Source organism: Odocoileus virginianus, chromosome 8 (assembly GCF_023699985.2).
Source record: "Odocoileus virginianus isolate 20LAN1187 ecotype Illinois chromosome 8, Ovbor_1.2, whole genome shotgun sequence".
NCBI classification, from domain to species: Eukaryota; Metazoa; Chordata; class Mammalia; order Artiodactyla; family Cervidae; genus Odocoileus; species Odocoileus virginianus.
This window is the reverse complement of record NC_069681.1, coordinates 38,152,103-38,168,695: the sequence shown is the minus strand read 5'-3', so window position 1 is coordinate 38,168,695 and position 16,593 is coordinate 38,152,103. Positions and strand designations below refer to the sequence as shown.

At 40.6% G+C, this 16,593-nt stretch overlaps 1 pseudogene; it reads right to left on the bottom strand.

Moving 5' to 3' along the window:
- LOC110142337 (ATP-binding cassette sub-family C member 4-like) overlaps positions 1 to 16,593 on the bottom strand; it is a 91,821-nt pseudogene that overhangs the window by 63,885 nt on the left and 11,343 nt on the right.

Genomic DNA, 16,593 nt, shown 5'->3' with positions numbered 1-16,593 from the left:
AAAACTATCTGTAATGAAGACAGACTCCACTGGAAAGATGCAAAGAAATAAGGGAATCACACAGAATTAGATTATAATGTAAAGGTGCAATGTATAGAGCATAAAAGTAAATAAATCTAGGGGTACAGAACATTCTAGGGCTTCTTGCTCAGTCACAACAGAGATTTGGGCATTCTTGAGTTCAATTTCAAATTGTCAAAGACATGTCTTGGGAATCACAGGTTATTACTCATCAAAAACTGCCCATGGGAGAGAAAGGAAGAGGTCATGTTCAGATACGAATCTGAGTCAAGAGGTCTGGGTGGGCCTGAGACTCTACATTTCTAAGAAGCTTCAGGAGAGGCAGGTGCTGCTGGCCCTGGCACCAAAGTTTGAGTTGCAGGGAATTAGGAAGCCAGTAGGAGAAGAGGATAATCTAGGAGTGAGGGGAAAGGTTTTTAAGAAAATATTATGTAAAAAAGGAGAAAATGTAAGAAACTAATACTTTTGCACATTATAGCATAGTCTACTAAGCATCTGTAAAAATGTATCATCCAAATAATAGTGGTGAGCAAAAACAAAGCAAAATCAATCTACCTTGAGAGCTGGAAAATACTTTATTGCTCAGGACTCTCTAAGATGATCAAATCAAACACAAAATCATCTAAATGAAAAGTGCAGCCCATGTTCAGACTCTAACCAGGAAGTCTAGGGGCATATTTACCCCATGTTGATTTTTTCTGTTTGGCTGCACTGGGTCCTGATTGCTTTGCACAAGCTGTCTCTGGTTGTGACGAGTGGAAGCTACTCCTGCAGTGCACCGGCCTCTCCCTGGGGGGCTTCTGCTGATGCTGAGCGAAAAGGTCAGGAGCTGTGGCACGTGGGCTCCATAGCTGTGGTGCAGGGCTTAGTTGCTCTGCGGCGTGTGGACTCTTCCTGGACCAGGACCAATGCAGAATCCCCTGCAGTGGCAGGTGAATTCTTCTCCACTGCACTACCAGGGAAGTCCTGGCTCTTTATTTTCACTTGCCATTTCTTCTGTGAATTAAAATCCTGCATAGTACCTACTATACCTTTCCTATTGACTCTAACTTCCAGGAATCAGGACAGAAGAGGAAATGAGGGAAAGAGAATAAAGCCCCACTTCTGCTGGGCTGGCTCACTCCCGTGTCCCCTGTCCCCACTCCCCCACCCCCCACCCCAGACAATAGCTTCTCTCTATCAAATCCGACACCAAAGGGGTGCCCTGGAGGGACATGGGCTGGGACAGGTGAGCAGGGGAGGGAACCTAGGATATACACAGGCAGAGTGAAATCAATTCAAGAACAACTGCCCAGGTATCACTTCCACACACAGAAATGAAGTTAACAGTGATACTGAGAATGGATCAAAGTATAGATCAAAAGTCAAGTTACTAGAGTTAGTAATTCAGTCTGAAAATTTAATTTTCCCTCAAACATTTCAGAATCTCAATGATTCCACAATTTATAGGTTTTTTTTTTTCATTCATTAGTTGGAGGCTAATTGCTTTACAATATTGTGGTAGTTTTTGTCATACATTGACATGAATTAGCCATGGATTTACATGTATTCCCCATCCCGATCCCTCCTCCCACCTCCCTCTCCACCCGATCCCTTTGGCTCTTCCCAGTGCACCAGGTCCGAGCACTTGTCTCATGCATCCAACCTGGGCTGGTGATCTGTTTCACCCTAGATAATATACCTGTACAATTTACAGGTTTTAAGAACAGGTTTTAAGAAGGAAGGATAAGACTCTGTTATGTTCCTAAGTTGTATCACAGTGTTTCCTAGATAATTCATATCTTATGGCTTTGGGGAAAATTTAAGACAAGTACAGGTGAACAGAATTACATTTACAACAGAAAATCTGACAGACACATTGTCTGAGAGTGAGTAAACATCACATACAGTGCTCTCAGGGACAAGATTGTATCAAGAGCTGTGATTAATGTTTTCCTGACACAGCAGCTCACCTTTTTCCTGACCTACAATGGAACTGGAAATATTGAGGACCAGTTTTTGTCCTGTGACTAACTGTAGCTGCTCCCTGGGTAACATTCAGGCATTAAGTTGAATATTCTTTTATGTCACAGGGTTTCATTCATTAAATTACAGCTATTGTCCACTAGATGGGTCTGTGGGATGGTAAGAGTTTTAAAGAGCAGTTCTTTCCGTTATTTACAGAGTTGTCATGTGTGTGTGTGTGTGTGTGTGTGTGTGTGTGTGTGTGTGTTGGTTGCTGCTTGCTCACACCTGTGTGACTCACTCACCCTCACAACCAGCAGTCCCTCAGCACCCTCTCTGTGCCCTGCAGAATGCCACTTTCTGGGAACAAATATGAAAACAAGATGCTCCCTGATTTTAAAAAGCCTCAAGGTACTATGAGATACAGATCCCAAAGTTGCAAAGCATGCCACAGGTGCTATCTTTTAATTATGATAAAATTCACATAACATAAAATTTAACTATTTAACCACTTTTAAGTGGACAGTATGGTGTTCAGTACATTCACATTGCTGTGCAACCAAGTTTGAGAATTTTTTTTTATGCCTCAAAAAACTGAAATTCTTACTATTAAAGAAACAACTCCCCATTTACCCTCCCCAAGTTCCTGGAGACCACCATCCCACTTCCTGTTTTCTTGAATTGACTACTCTTGGAACCTCACATAAGTGAAATCAGAGTATTTATTCCTTTTGTGTCTGGCTTATTTCATTTAGCAAGATGTCATCAAGGTTTATCCATAGGTCAGAATTTTCTTCCTTTTTAAGGCTGAATAATACTTCATTGTAAGGATTTAGTTCCTTCCAACTTTTGGCTGCTATAAACATAGCTGTACCATAAATGCTATCTTAAAAGAATATATAAGACACTAAGGAAGAACTGAGGGTCTCAAAGATGCATTAGAGTTGACTCAGAAAATGAGGAGATTTTCACCATCCAGATGACAGAGGGCCTGGGTCTCTGAGGTTGAGGGGCAGCATGTGCACTGGGAACAGGGAGGACATGGTGCTTCAAAAGAACCTACACACAATCCGAGTGTAGGGGTGTGTGTATGTCAGACACACTGGCTGCAGAGGGAGGTGGGGAAGAGCTTCCTACCACCTTGTCTGTTCTGGTTTAGTCTCTTCTTCAAGATTCTGTCCTGATCCCAGCTGAGGGCCTCAAACTGAGTGTGGAAGGAACATCACCAGCAGACATGGATGCTGACAGGTCCAGGTCACAAGCCTCTCTGCCATCTCCCACACAGATCTTCTCTGCTCCCACCAATTTGCTTTTGACTTTGAGCCAATCTCTAGACCTTGCCTCCATCTGATAACATGATTCCTCACTGCTGACTAGGTCATTATTCAGACTCTTCTCTGGTGGACACAAGGTCACCCCACAGCCCCTGCTGGAGTGGACTTGAGGCTATGCTATGGTTCCAGCAGCAGCTCACACAGCCCAGTAAGGATCAGATCTGGGCTAAAGAAAGAAGCAGTCTGTGGGGGGAGGGCAGGGGGATGGCAGCTCAGTGTGGGTGAGTGGAGGACAAGGCTACAGGAAGGGCTAAGGGACAGAGAAGGAGGCTGCAACCAGAGGGCACCATGGGAGGAAGAGATCTCAGAAATACAAACAAGAAAAGATGGAAAGGAATGAGATATTGGAGAGTTAGGGCCAGGAAGACAAGGCTGATGTCCCAGACTTTGCATGAATAATCAGGTGTCACATATAGTGTCCTGAATCAGGTTAAGATGGAGCCCTGGATCCCAGGGCCCATCAACCACCATGAGGGAGCTCACAACACAGGGAAAAAATTTCCTGGTATCCCCATTCCATGGTCAGTTTCCAAGAAAGATTCACCTACAATGTCACTGATCTAATCTGCATCCATTAGGAAGAGAGTCCCCCTGACACACTGACAAAGAAGCCAAGAGCAGATGTGGCGCTAAATCTTTAGCTGGATTTTAAAAAGGCAAATGGCTTAAACTAACCTTTTGTCCTGGGTGAAAGTCTGGATACATGTTCTTCAATACCAGACGCCCATCCGACTTATGCCTAAAGTTCACATAGTTAAAGGAAATAAATCCTTTTTTGGGCCAGGATGGCGGTGGATGATACTCAAGTTCCCAGGGCGCTTCTTTCTCAAGGTCTGTGTATTCAATCACCCTTTCTACTGAAATCATCTGAAACATATATGACATCACATGAGTTAGTATCAGAGGGTCTTGTTTACGGATGTTCAGAGATTGTAAATGAAACCTTCTGCTTTTATATGGTTCAGAACATCCCAGGTCTCAGCATCCACAAAGGACAGAAGTAGGAGTCTGATGAGGCCTTGGATGATTTGAAAACTTGTTCATCATCTTCAACACTTTTACATATGACTACTTCCTTCAATTTTATATTAAAGTTAAAAAATTAAAGAAATGCATGGTAAAATTTTATTGATCCTCCTTTCACATCTGAATTTTAAAAAAAGAATTTTTTCAAAGAAAAGAATACTTATGGACACCAATTAGTAATGTGTGGCTACAGAAGGGCCACGTGTTACAGATGAAAAGAACTGGATGGTCATCAAACCTCATTTTAATAATCAGTCATTTTCTACTCTGTTATGAGCTTCCCTGATAGCTCAGTTGGTAAAGAATCCCCTGCAATGCAGGAGACCCTGGTTCGATTCCTGGGTTGGGAAGTTCCCCTGAAGAAGGGATAGGCTACCCACTCCAGTATTCTTGGGCTTGCCTTGTGGCTCAGCTGGTAAAGAATCCTCCTGCAATGCAGGTGACCTGGGTTTGATCCCTGGGTTGGGAAGATCCCCTGGAGAAGGGAAAGGCTACCACTCCAGTGTTCTGGCTTGAAGAATTCCATGGACTGTATAGTCCATGGGGTCACAAAGAATCGGACACGACTGAGTGACTTTCATTACTTCTGCTCTGTTAGAAGAAAGACATGGGAAATTTTCATTTTTATTGTTTTTATCCCTCTAGGAAAAGGTACAAATATTCAAAAGTGTATAATTTACACATTGATTAAGGTATTCTAAACAACCATGACTCCACACCTTAGAGCACATTCTGAGAGGGAGCCTATCCTACCAGGAAGAAGGGCCACCAGCAAATTCAGGTGTTCAACACACACAAGAATAAATGATAAAATGGGGGAGGGGTGGAGGAACATAGTAATTAAATAAACCTCAAAATACTGGATTATTTTCTTTTACCAAAAATGAGGAATTACCCATTAAGAAACAAATACAAACAAGCTGCTAAGAAATTAGCTTATATTGTCTCCAGAATTTCAGAACCTCCCTCCTACAGAGACATTTATTGTATTTGAAGACAGTTTGTGATGAATACAAAACCTTCTGACATGGCATACACATGACTGAGAAAAATATGTATATATATATATATTTATTTAACATTCATTTTAAGCACATGGAAAGTGAAAGTGCAAGTTGCTTAGTCGTGCCTGACTCTTTGCAACCCCATGGACTGTAGCCTGCCAGGCTTCTCTGTCCATGCGGATTCTCCAGGCAAGAATACTGGAGTAACCGTTCCCTTTTCCAGGGGATCTTAACAACCCAGGGATCGAACCTGAGTTTCTTGTGGCTCCTGCATTGCAGGAGGATTCTTTACCATCTGAGCCACCAGGGAAACCCTTAAGAAGATGGAGGATAATGTAAAAAGCTTTGTAAAATGATGTAAAAATAACAATTTTATTATTTTACATAAGAATTGCTTTTATGTCATATAACAGCAAGGAGACTTGAAAAGGCTAAGAACAGAAAGGTAAACATCACCATGTTCTCAACTTCCACACTTTGCCTGATGCACCACTGGAACATACTGGTAAGTGTGATGGTGAGCGACAGGACCAGGCCAACATGCCCAGCATCCAAAGCTAAATGAGGAAGAAGAAGAAGAAAGTCAGTCTACTTCTCAACCCCTCACATAGTTCCTTCTGTCACTCTACAAAGAAGACTCCTTTATTTTTATGATTTTTATTGGAGTAATAGTTGATTTACAAAGTTGTGTTAGTTTCAGGTGTACAGTAAAGTGAATTAGCCAGACATATATGTAATCTGCTCTTTTAAAATTATTTTCCCACATATGTCATTACAGAGTATTAAATAGAGTTCCCTGTGCTATACAGTAGGTCTTTTTTAGTTATCTATTTTATATACAGTAGTGAGAAGACTCCTTTATAATATTTAAATCATTTGCATGTAATGATAGTATTACTCATAATATTACTTCTGTTGTATGAGACAATAATAAAGTTAAAACACACACACACACACACACACACACACACACTATGAGGGACTTTCTTGATGGTCCAATAGTTAAGACTATGAGCTCGCAATGCAGGGGGCCAGGTTTGAAGCCGGGTCAGGGAACTAGACTCCACATGCCACAACTAAGAGTTCACATGTTGCAACTGAAGTCCTGCCTGTTACAACTAAGACTGAAGATCCTGCATGCCCCAACTAAGTAAGACCCAGTACAGCCAAATAAATAAGTAAATTTTTAAAAATACTATGAATTTGGAAAGAACTAACAAAGGTGTTAGACGACAGAGGATGAGACAGTTGGATGGCATCACCAACTCAATGGGCATGAGTTTGAGTAAACTCCAGGAGTTCGCAATGGACAGGGAGACCTGGTGAGATGCAGTCCATGGGGTCGCAAAGAGTCAGACACAACTGAGTGATTGAACTGAACTGAACTAAACAAAGTTGTTGTCCAGTCACTAAGTCATGTCTGACTCTGTGTCACCATGGACTGCAGCACACCAGGCTTCCCTGTCCTTCGTTATCTCCCATAGTTTGCTTAAACTCATGTCCATCGAGTCAGTGATGCCATCCAACCATCTCATCCTCTGCCACTCCCTTCTCCTCCTGCCTTCAATCTTTCCCAGTATCAGGGTCTTCTCTAACAAGTCAGTGCTTCGCACCAGGTGGTCAAAGTATTAGAGCTTCGGCTTCAGCATCAGTCCTTCCAGTGAATATTCAGGATTGATTTCCCTTAGGATTGACTGGTTTGAGCTCCTTACAGTCCAAGGGACTCTCAAGAATCTTCTCCAACACCACAGCTTGAAAGCATCAATTCTTCAGCCCTCAGCCTTTTCAATGGTCCAACTCTTAACATCTGTTGACAACTCTTACATGACTACTGGAAAAAATATAGCTTTCACTATATGGATCTTTGTTGGCAAAGTGATGTCTCTGCTTTGTAATATTCTGTCTAGATTTGTCATAGCTTTCCTTCCAAGAAGCAAACATCTTTTCATTCATGGCTGCAGTCACAGTTTGAAGTGATTTTTGGAACCCAAGAAAATAAAATCTGTCACTGCTTTCAATTTTTCCCCAGATGGGACTGGATATCATGATCTTAGTTTTTTGAATGCTGAGTTTTAAGCCAGCTTTCTCACTCTGCTCTGTCACTTTCATCAAGAGGCTCTTCACTTTCTGTCATTAGAGTGGTATCATCTGCATATCTGAGGTTATTGATACTTCTCCCAGAAATCTTGATTCCAGCTTGTGCTTCATCCAGCCCAGTATTTTGCATGATGTACTCTGCATATAGGTTAAATAAACATAGTGACAATATACAGCCTTGTCATTCTTCTTTTCCAATTTTGAACCAGTCCATTGTTCTACATCCAGTTCTAACTGTTTCTTCTTGACCTGCACACAAGTTTCTCAGGAGACAGGTAAGATGGTCTGGTATTCCTATCTCTTTCAGAATTTTCCACAGTTTGTTGTGATCTACATAGTCAAAGCCTTTCACATAGTCAATAAAGCAGATGTTTTTCTGGAATTCCCTTGCTTTCTCTATGATCCAGTGTATATTGGCAATTTGATCACTGGTTCCTCTGCCTTTTGTAAACCCAGCTTGCACAGCTGGAAGTTTCTGGTTCATGTACTGTTGAAATCTTGTTTGAAGGGATTTGAGTATAAACTTACTAGTATGCAGAATGAGTGCAATTGCATGATAGTTTGAACATTCTTTGGCATTGCCTTTCCTTGGGACTGGAATGAAAACTGACCTTTTCCAATCCTGTGGCCACTGCTGAGTTTTCCAAATTTGCTGGTATATTGAGTGCAGCACTTCAACAGAATCATCTTTTAGGATTTTAAATTGCTCAGCTGGAATTCCATTACCTTCACTAGCTTTGTTCATATAATGCTTTGAAGTTAAGGCCCACTTGACTTCACAGTCCAGGATGTCTGGCTTAGGTGAGTGACCACACCATCAGGGCCATCCAGGTCATTAGGATCTTTTTTGTACAGTTCTTCTGTGTATTCTTGCCAACTCATGCTAATCTCTTCTACTTCTCTTAGATCCTTTCCATTTTTGTCCTTTATCATATTAATTCCCACCTGGATTGAGGTACCCTTGACAGTGTAATATAGGTGAGGATGTCATTGTTCAGATTTTTGTCCATATGTTTCAATTATCATTATGTAATTTCACTTTCTATGTACAATGTAGCTGCAGTTGAAACCACAAAAACAAGGCAATGGGTTTTGCAAAACAAGGCAGTACTTTTAAATCTAAAATATTACTATCATTTTTGCATTAAAGACTGTGATTCAGAGTTACTGCTATGGAAAAGTGAGGTATGGTGAATTCACACCACACATTCCAACAACTGCTCATCTGTGACCCACACAGCAGTGAGGATACTGTTTTTGCTACAGAGACTCTTTCTCACACCAGTACACCAGACCCCTACAACCAAGAGATCCAAGTAGCCCTAAAGCTAACCTAAACCTAAGCTGTACAGAAAGCTTAATAGGAAACTTGGTTCTCTCCATCCAACTATAGGACACTACCTGGGATGTTCAGAAGGTCATCTTGCTATACAGTTATATAGACCTCAACCCATTCAAAGAAAGATAAAAAGATAAAAGATCTCCATGATGATCTACTGTAAACAAAAAAACAAACTACTTAAAGCAACCTACAGATTCAATGCAATCCCTATCAAATTACCAATGGCATTTTTCACAGAATTAGAACAAAAAAGTTTACATTTTGTATGGAAACACAAAATACCATGAAGCCAATGTAATCTTGAGAAAAACAAAGAAGAAAAATGAAGCTAGGAGGAATCATGCTCCCTGTCTTCAGACTATACTACAAGCTACAGTAACTGAAAGTGGCACCAAACGCTAGAGGCACCAAAATCCGAAACACAGACCCACAGAACAGGACAGGAAGCCCAGAGATAAACCCACACACCTGTATCACCTATGACAAAGGAAGCAAGGATATACAGTGGAGAAAAGACTGCTTCTTCAATAACTGGTGCTGGGAAAACTGGACAGCTACATGCAAAAGAATAAAATTAGAACTTTCCCTAACACCATACACAAAAATAAACTCAAAATGGATTACAGACATAAATGTAAGACCAGACACTACAAAACTTTTAGATGAAAACAAAGGGAGAATTCTCTCTGATATAAATTGCAGCAAGCTTTTTTTTACCCAACTCCTAGAACAATGAAAAAATAAAAATAAAACATAAACCAATAGGATCCAATTAATCTTAAAAACTTTTGCACAGCAAAGAAAACCATAAAAATACCAAAGATAACCTGAAGAATGGGAGGAAATATTTGCAAACGAAGTGACTTACAAGGGATTACTCTCCAAAATATACAAACAGTTCATGAACTTCAATATCAAACAATAAATAAATAAATAAACAACAACATTTTAAAAATGGGCAGAAGACTAAGAGACACTCTCCAAAGAAGACATACAGATGGCCAAAAAGCACATGAAAAGATGGTCAACATCTCTAATTATTAGAGAAATGTGTATCAAAACTACAGTGAAAAAAAATGAAAAACAAAACAAACAAACAAAAAAACCTCCCCAAAACTACAGTGAGGTTTCATAAAAAAAATCTACAAACAATAAATACTGGAGAGGATGTAGAGAAAAGGGAACCCTCCAACACTGTTGGCCAGAATGTAAACTGGTACAGCCACTATGGAGAAAGACATGGAGGTTCCTTTAAAAAGTAAAAATAGAGCTACCATATGATCCGACAATCCCACTCCTGGGCACATATCCAGGGAAAACCATAACTCCAAAAGATACATCCACCCTAATGTTCACTGCAGCACTATTCACAATAGCCAGGACATGGAAGCAACCTAAATGTCCATCAGCAGAGCAATGGATAAGGAAGATGTGCTATCATACATACAATGGAATATTACCCAGCCATAACAAAGGGTGAAATAAATAATGTCATTTGCAGCAACATGGCTGGACCTAGAGATTTTCATACTGAGTGAAGTAAGTCAGACAGAGAAAAACAGAATATGATATTGCTTATATATGGAATATAACAAAAGGCTACAAATGAACTTATCTACAAAACAGAAGTAGAGTAACAGATGTAGAAAATAAATTTATGTTACTGGGGGATAAGGGAAGGGAGGGATAAATTGGAAGACTGGGACTGACACATACATACTACTATATATAAAATATTAAAATAGATAACTAATAAGAAACTACTGTAAAGTACAGAGAACTCTGTGATGACCTACATGGGAAAGAACCTAAAAAAGAGTGGAGATATGTATATGTACAGCAGATTGACTTTCCTATACATTGGTCACTAAGACAACAGTGTAAACTATACCCCAATAAAAAGTAAAATAAAAATGAAAGAATGGCCTGAGAGAGCCAAAGCAGGGGCCCAAGGCACCACAGGTCTGCTGGAAGAGGCACGTTCATACCCGGTCTTTGCTCCTAAGGATTCCAAAAGTCAAAAACAGAAATTCTTTTCTAAAAGACAATTCATTTGAAGTATTAATCAAAATGCAAATTACTAAAAAATACATGCACCCCAATGTTCATGGGGTATGGAAAAGAATCTTTAAAAAAGTGGATATATGTATAACAGATTCATTTGTTATACACCTGAAGCTAACACATTGTAAATCAACCACGTGACAATCAAACTTTTTTTAATGGCCTCAACAAGGACCTACTGTTAATAAATAAGCAAACGAAAAAAAGATAAAAATTCTCATTAAGACAGAAATGACTTCACATGGAGTCACATACTGCAGACACTTTAATACAATTCATTAGAACCAAAGAGTATATATATTAGACAAGATGACAAGAGTTTAATAACTACAAACAAAGCTATAAACTGTAAACATACCACAAATATTCACATCTGTACTTACATTCTACCAGAATCAGGGCCCCAAAGGCAACAACAGTGACAAAGATGGCACAGATGACATCTAGATACACAGCGAGCCATCGGGACGTCATCAAAAGCAGGAACCAAGCCTCTGGATTTGTGAACCATAATAAGTGCAATACATAAACAGAAAAATCATGTTAGTTGCTTCTCATGAGGGATAGCATTTTCTCAGTTGAGCTACAGAAAATTTTACACAGGTAAGACAGCAAAGTTACACACTCAAGGAACTTGAAGATGCCAGAAAACTGGGGTCTAACACAAGACAACATATGGGACACACAGGAATCAGTCCAGGAAGCATGCATTGAAAACTTCAACCCACAGGTTATCAACAGAAATATGATCACAAGAAGGAAGATGGAAAATCGTCTCATCAAAGCATTTCCTGCAGTGCTGGGCCTCAGCATGAAGATCATCCTCTCATGGGGCCGACTGCTCCCAGCTCTCTGACAGCAGACAGCACAGCTCACACTGTTTACAGCACCTTCTGCCCTCACTACAGGGCCCTGCCGTGTTTATTCTTAGGAGCCAGTGTCTACATGACCATCAGCTAACTGGATCTGCATGTGACTTTCAAAATGCCAATTTTATCTTCAAAATACAAAAAATACTGGAAAGTTTGGTTTGGATTTTATAGACTTAGAGGAAATTCTGAATTTTCTACCTAGGAAAAAAACTTCACTGATAAAAACATAATCAAGTGGGTGGAAATTATTTCCTCAATCACATCTACAACCCTCCACACTCTGAAAAGAGTCAGCAAACCACAGTCTGGAGGACAAAAACAGCCACCACCTGGTTCTGAAAATAAAGTTTTACTGGCACACAGAAACTGCCATTTGTCTGATGTATTATCTTTACCTGTCTTTGTGCTACAACAGCAAAGGTGAGTAGTTGCAACAGACACAGTATAGCACACAAAGCCTATAATATTTTCTATCTGGATCTTCACAAAAAAGAAGTTTGCTGACTCTTGCCCTAAAGAGACAGAAGTCCACAGGGCACAGTGATGCAAGGACAATGCAAGCCAGTCAGGGGAGAAAAGCAGGGGATGATGGGGAAGAGGGGAGCACAGAGGGGATGCTGAGAGGAAGGGGTGGGGGAGGCGGGTGTGCAGAGGGGGATAAGGGGAGGCACAGAGAGAGGGCTGGCCAGCCAAGCCACCTGAGAGGGAGTCAGCCTCAGAAGGCAGCACATCCCATCCTTAGAAATCATCTCCAGGAACTTACAGACCTGAGTGCAAAACCTGGTGTGCATCAAACAGTTCCTGAAACTTCTGTTCAGCTTTGTATGCCCGGATGGTCCAGAGTCCCTGGAGAGAAGATGCTAAGTGGGAAAATACAGGGCTTCGTGCTGTGGAAGCAGAGACAGACACACACAGAGAAAGTCAGCGAGGCTGGAGGCGAGGAAACCACTGCCTCCCGGGCTCTGTGGTCACACATCCCACCAAAGGGAATCCTCCATGTGACCCTAAACTCCTGCTCACACCAAGCTTCACTTTAATGACCTGGGAATGAAAGATTCTCTTTGAAACTATCTTTGATCAAATTCAAATCACAGCTAGATTTAGATAAAGAAATTCTTGTTCTTTCATCAAGATCCTCTCAAACATACCTCCCTCCAAATTTTTCTGGCATCTCATCAGGTGGAAATTGTCCACAATTTCTAAAAAAAAATATTGAATTATAGTTGATTTACAATAATGTGCTAGTTACAGGTATATAGTATAGTCATTCAGTTAATGTACCAGAGACCTGCTTTGCAACAAGACTGTTGAATGACTCCATTTCATGAGTGGCCTCAAACCATAAAACGTCTGAAGCCCTGTCTACACAGAAGACTGGATGGAGCTCATCACTTCCTCTTCTGCCTCCCCAGGTCCTACCATCCTACTCAGTCATACAGGTAGAACATCACACACACCTGGACTCTACTGCTCCCCATCCATCCTAACACCTCACCAAACTCGACCTCACAGGAAGTTAGCTGCTTCTCTTGATGAGTGAAAATGTCTTCTACAGATTTTATGAAACTGATGATCACTATCCTTTTTGCAAATAAAGATAAGTACCTCAAGTGTTTATTATTAAAAACAAAACATACAAATGCCACAATAAAAAACTCCTTTGACTGGATGAACTGAGATTTTTTTCCCACTTAGTAGATACAGAGAAGCATGAGACTCAATATGCTTCTGTTCTTGGCTTGGTTTCTAGAAGGTTAAGTTGGTATTAATTTGCAATAATTATTCATGGTTGAGGTCTCTGATACAAACATATTCTCTCCTTAATTTTTGGCTATTGTTTTATAACTTTTAAAAAATATATAACAATCTATTTTCCTTATTTTTAATATTGATGAAATGTGTGCATTAATAAGAGAAAATTTGATTATTTCATCATCTGTGATTACCTGTAGAATAGACTAATTAATCATAAAATGTGTTCCCCATTATTCTGTTTTTTTGCTGCACCTTGCAGGACCCAGTTTCTCAACCAGGGACTGAAGTGGTGGCCCCTGCAGTGGAAGCACAGAGTCTTACCTTAGGACCACCAGGGACATCTATGTTCCCCATTATTCTAAAACTAGGAAGGTGAATGGAGTAATCAACTAAATGCATACTGAACAGATCCCCCTCCTGTGTTCTCCTAGGGGATTATTTTCAGCATCATTTATATGAATAGCTTTGAAAAAGGGGTACACAAACAGTGTGGTGTCACCCCAAATACTGACAATGACAAAGAGCAAACCTGAAAATAACAGGGCTTATCTTTTCAATAGGGCTTCCCTGGTGGCTTAGACATTAAAGAAACCACCAGCAATGCAGGAGACCTGGGTTCAATCCCTGGGTCAGGAAGATCCTCTGGCGAAGGGAACAGCTACCTACTCCAGTATTCTTGTCTGGGGAATTCCATGGACAGAAGAGTCTGGTGGACTACAGTCCATGTGGTCGCAGAGTCAGACATGACTGAGTGACCAACACAGATCTTTTCAACACATTTAACAACTGCAACTTACTAGAACATGTGAAAGAATGCATTTTTTAAATATATTACCTCTGACATATATTTCCTGAGGTCTCTTTTCCTTTCCTTGTCATTTCTGGTAATCTTAGGAGAAGAAAAATTCTCTATTTTCCTTCTACATTAGTTTCAACATGATGAAATACTTTCAAGAATAATATTAATAGAGTGGATACTCAGCATTAGGAAGTATGTCATGAACAAGACAGAAATGGTCCCTGTCCTCATGGTGCTCACATCCGTCCTCCTTGGGCTAAAATGCAAAGTGCAGCTGACCCACCGCCAGCCCATTTGCCTTAAGGGCCAAACCTACTCTCAGGGGCCATAACTTTCAATCACCTAATGTTAACAGTGAGAAATTCCACAGAACAGTCTGCAGGGTTTCAGAGGTCTGGTAAATTGCAGTATCAATGGAAGACAGCCTGCACTGCCCTCCCAACCTGAGAGCCCTGTACTCACTTGTACATTCCAAGCGTTTCACATCTCGTGACGTCTCTAAGAAATATCGCCGAAGAAAAAAGAAAATGATGCCAAGGGGAATCACAGGTATAGCAGTCCAAGGAATTGCAGCCACCATCACGCCCACCACACCAATCACAAGTAGAAATGTCTGAAATAGCAAAAATACAGAGGCCTTTGTGTCAAGGATACTTTCAAAGATAAACTTTATTGATTTGTTAGGATTAAACTCCTTTCCTTGAAACTTGTTGAAACAGCAGGGAATGCTTTCCCTTCCAAAGAAATAAAATTATAGGTGGTCCTCATGATGTTTATTGCATGCACCAAACACTCTGATAAGAACTTTCTAGGTATCAGCTCTTGTGACACACTCAGCAGCCCTTTGAGGCCAGCATTACTGTTTTTAACAGAGGAGAATATTTGAGGCTCAGAGAGTAGGAGCTGCATCTCAAACTTTCAGGAGTCAGCAGATGTTACTAGAGAGATGAGTGAGCAGGCATCACAGATGAGGAATCCAGTCCCCTCAGCTATCCAAGCAGGGATAAAGAAGTGGTTAATTACAAATTCAGTGTAACATATCTAGTAACAGTATTATCTAATTTTACAAATGGAGACAGTGAGGCACAGGGAGAGGAAAAGCAACTTGATGGACACTGCAAAGCCTCAGTCACGAAGCTGGGAAGCCCATGTCATGAGCCATTATGACATGTTTAAGCTTGCCCCCGATTTACAGTCATCTTTCCATCATTATACTAAGTATTAAAAATGCCCATTCCAAAGGTTAACTATTATAACAACACCAGATCCCATTTACAATGTGTGTACTATGTGTAAGGCCCTGTGCTGAGTTCCATGAACATTCTCTTAATCATCACATTATCCCCTGAGATGATATTCTCTTGGGAAATGATCTTGGTCTAAAAAGACAATAGGTAGAATAGAAAATGAAATCATTGGTTGATGCTGATTTAAGCATCCATCTTTATCAGGAAAAGCATGATACCCTGGAGGACAGTATCAGGCAATAAGAATGAAATCAACATTTAGTGTCTGCCTGCTATGAAAGTGGGGTGAGGTGGTAGGGACTTGCAGATTCACCCAGTCTGGGCCAAGGCCTCTGAAGTTTATGATCTCAGGTGGATACAAATCCATGGTGATCTGCACAGGGTGCTGGGGAAACACAGGGAAGAATACCTGAATATTTTTATACAATTCTAAGACTTAATACTGACTTTATAGGCTTGTTTAACAAATAGAAAGAATAGCATGAATGATTTGCAGGAAGTAAATGGAAATTTTGACCAAAAGGGAGCTGGGATGAGAAGGTTGAGACGCTTGTCTGAGTTAACACTGGCTGTTCTTTAAGATAAGAAATACAAGGTTGGCAGGGTAAGTGGTTGTCCTAAAGTTTCCCAGGAAGGTATTGCTTATCCTGGAGAAGGAGAGGAGCAGTTTGTACTCGGAATCTGAGAGCCCCAGCTGCAGACAGGAGGAACAAACAACCAGAACTGTGACTCTGTGGACAGGAGCCCTTGGGAACCAAACTGCATGATCTGGATGGAGACCCATGTGCTTTTCCTGTTTCTCCCCGCCTCTGCCGTGGTATCAGGAAAACTCAGAGTGAAGAGGATGGAGTTCTGAAGGAATAAATTCTAATCATAAGTGGAGAAAAATAGGGTTGTCTGACCTCCCTCCAATTATATCTACAGAAAACAATTTATTACAGCCACTGACTTGACTGTGCATCCTACAATACTACAAACTTCATGTTCATGGGGAGGGGTCCTTCCAGCCCCTTCTATGTCTAGCCTTTAGGTCACTTGGCTTGCCATTGTTGTTTGTCAAAAAAAAAAAAAACAACTAAACTAAAATG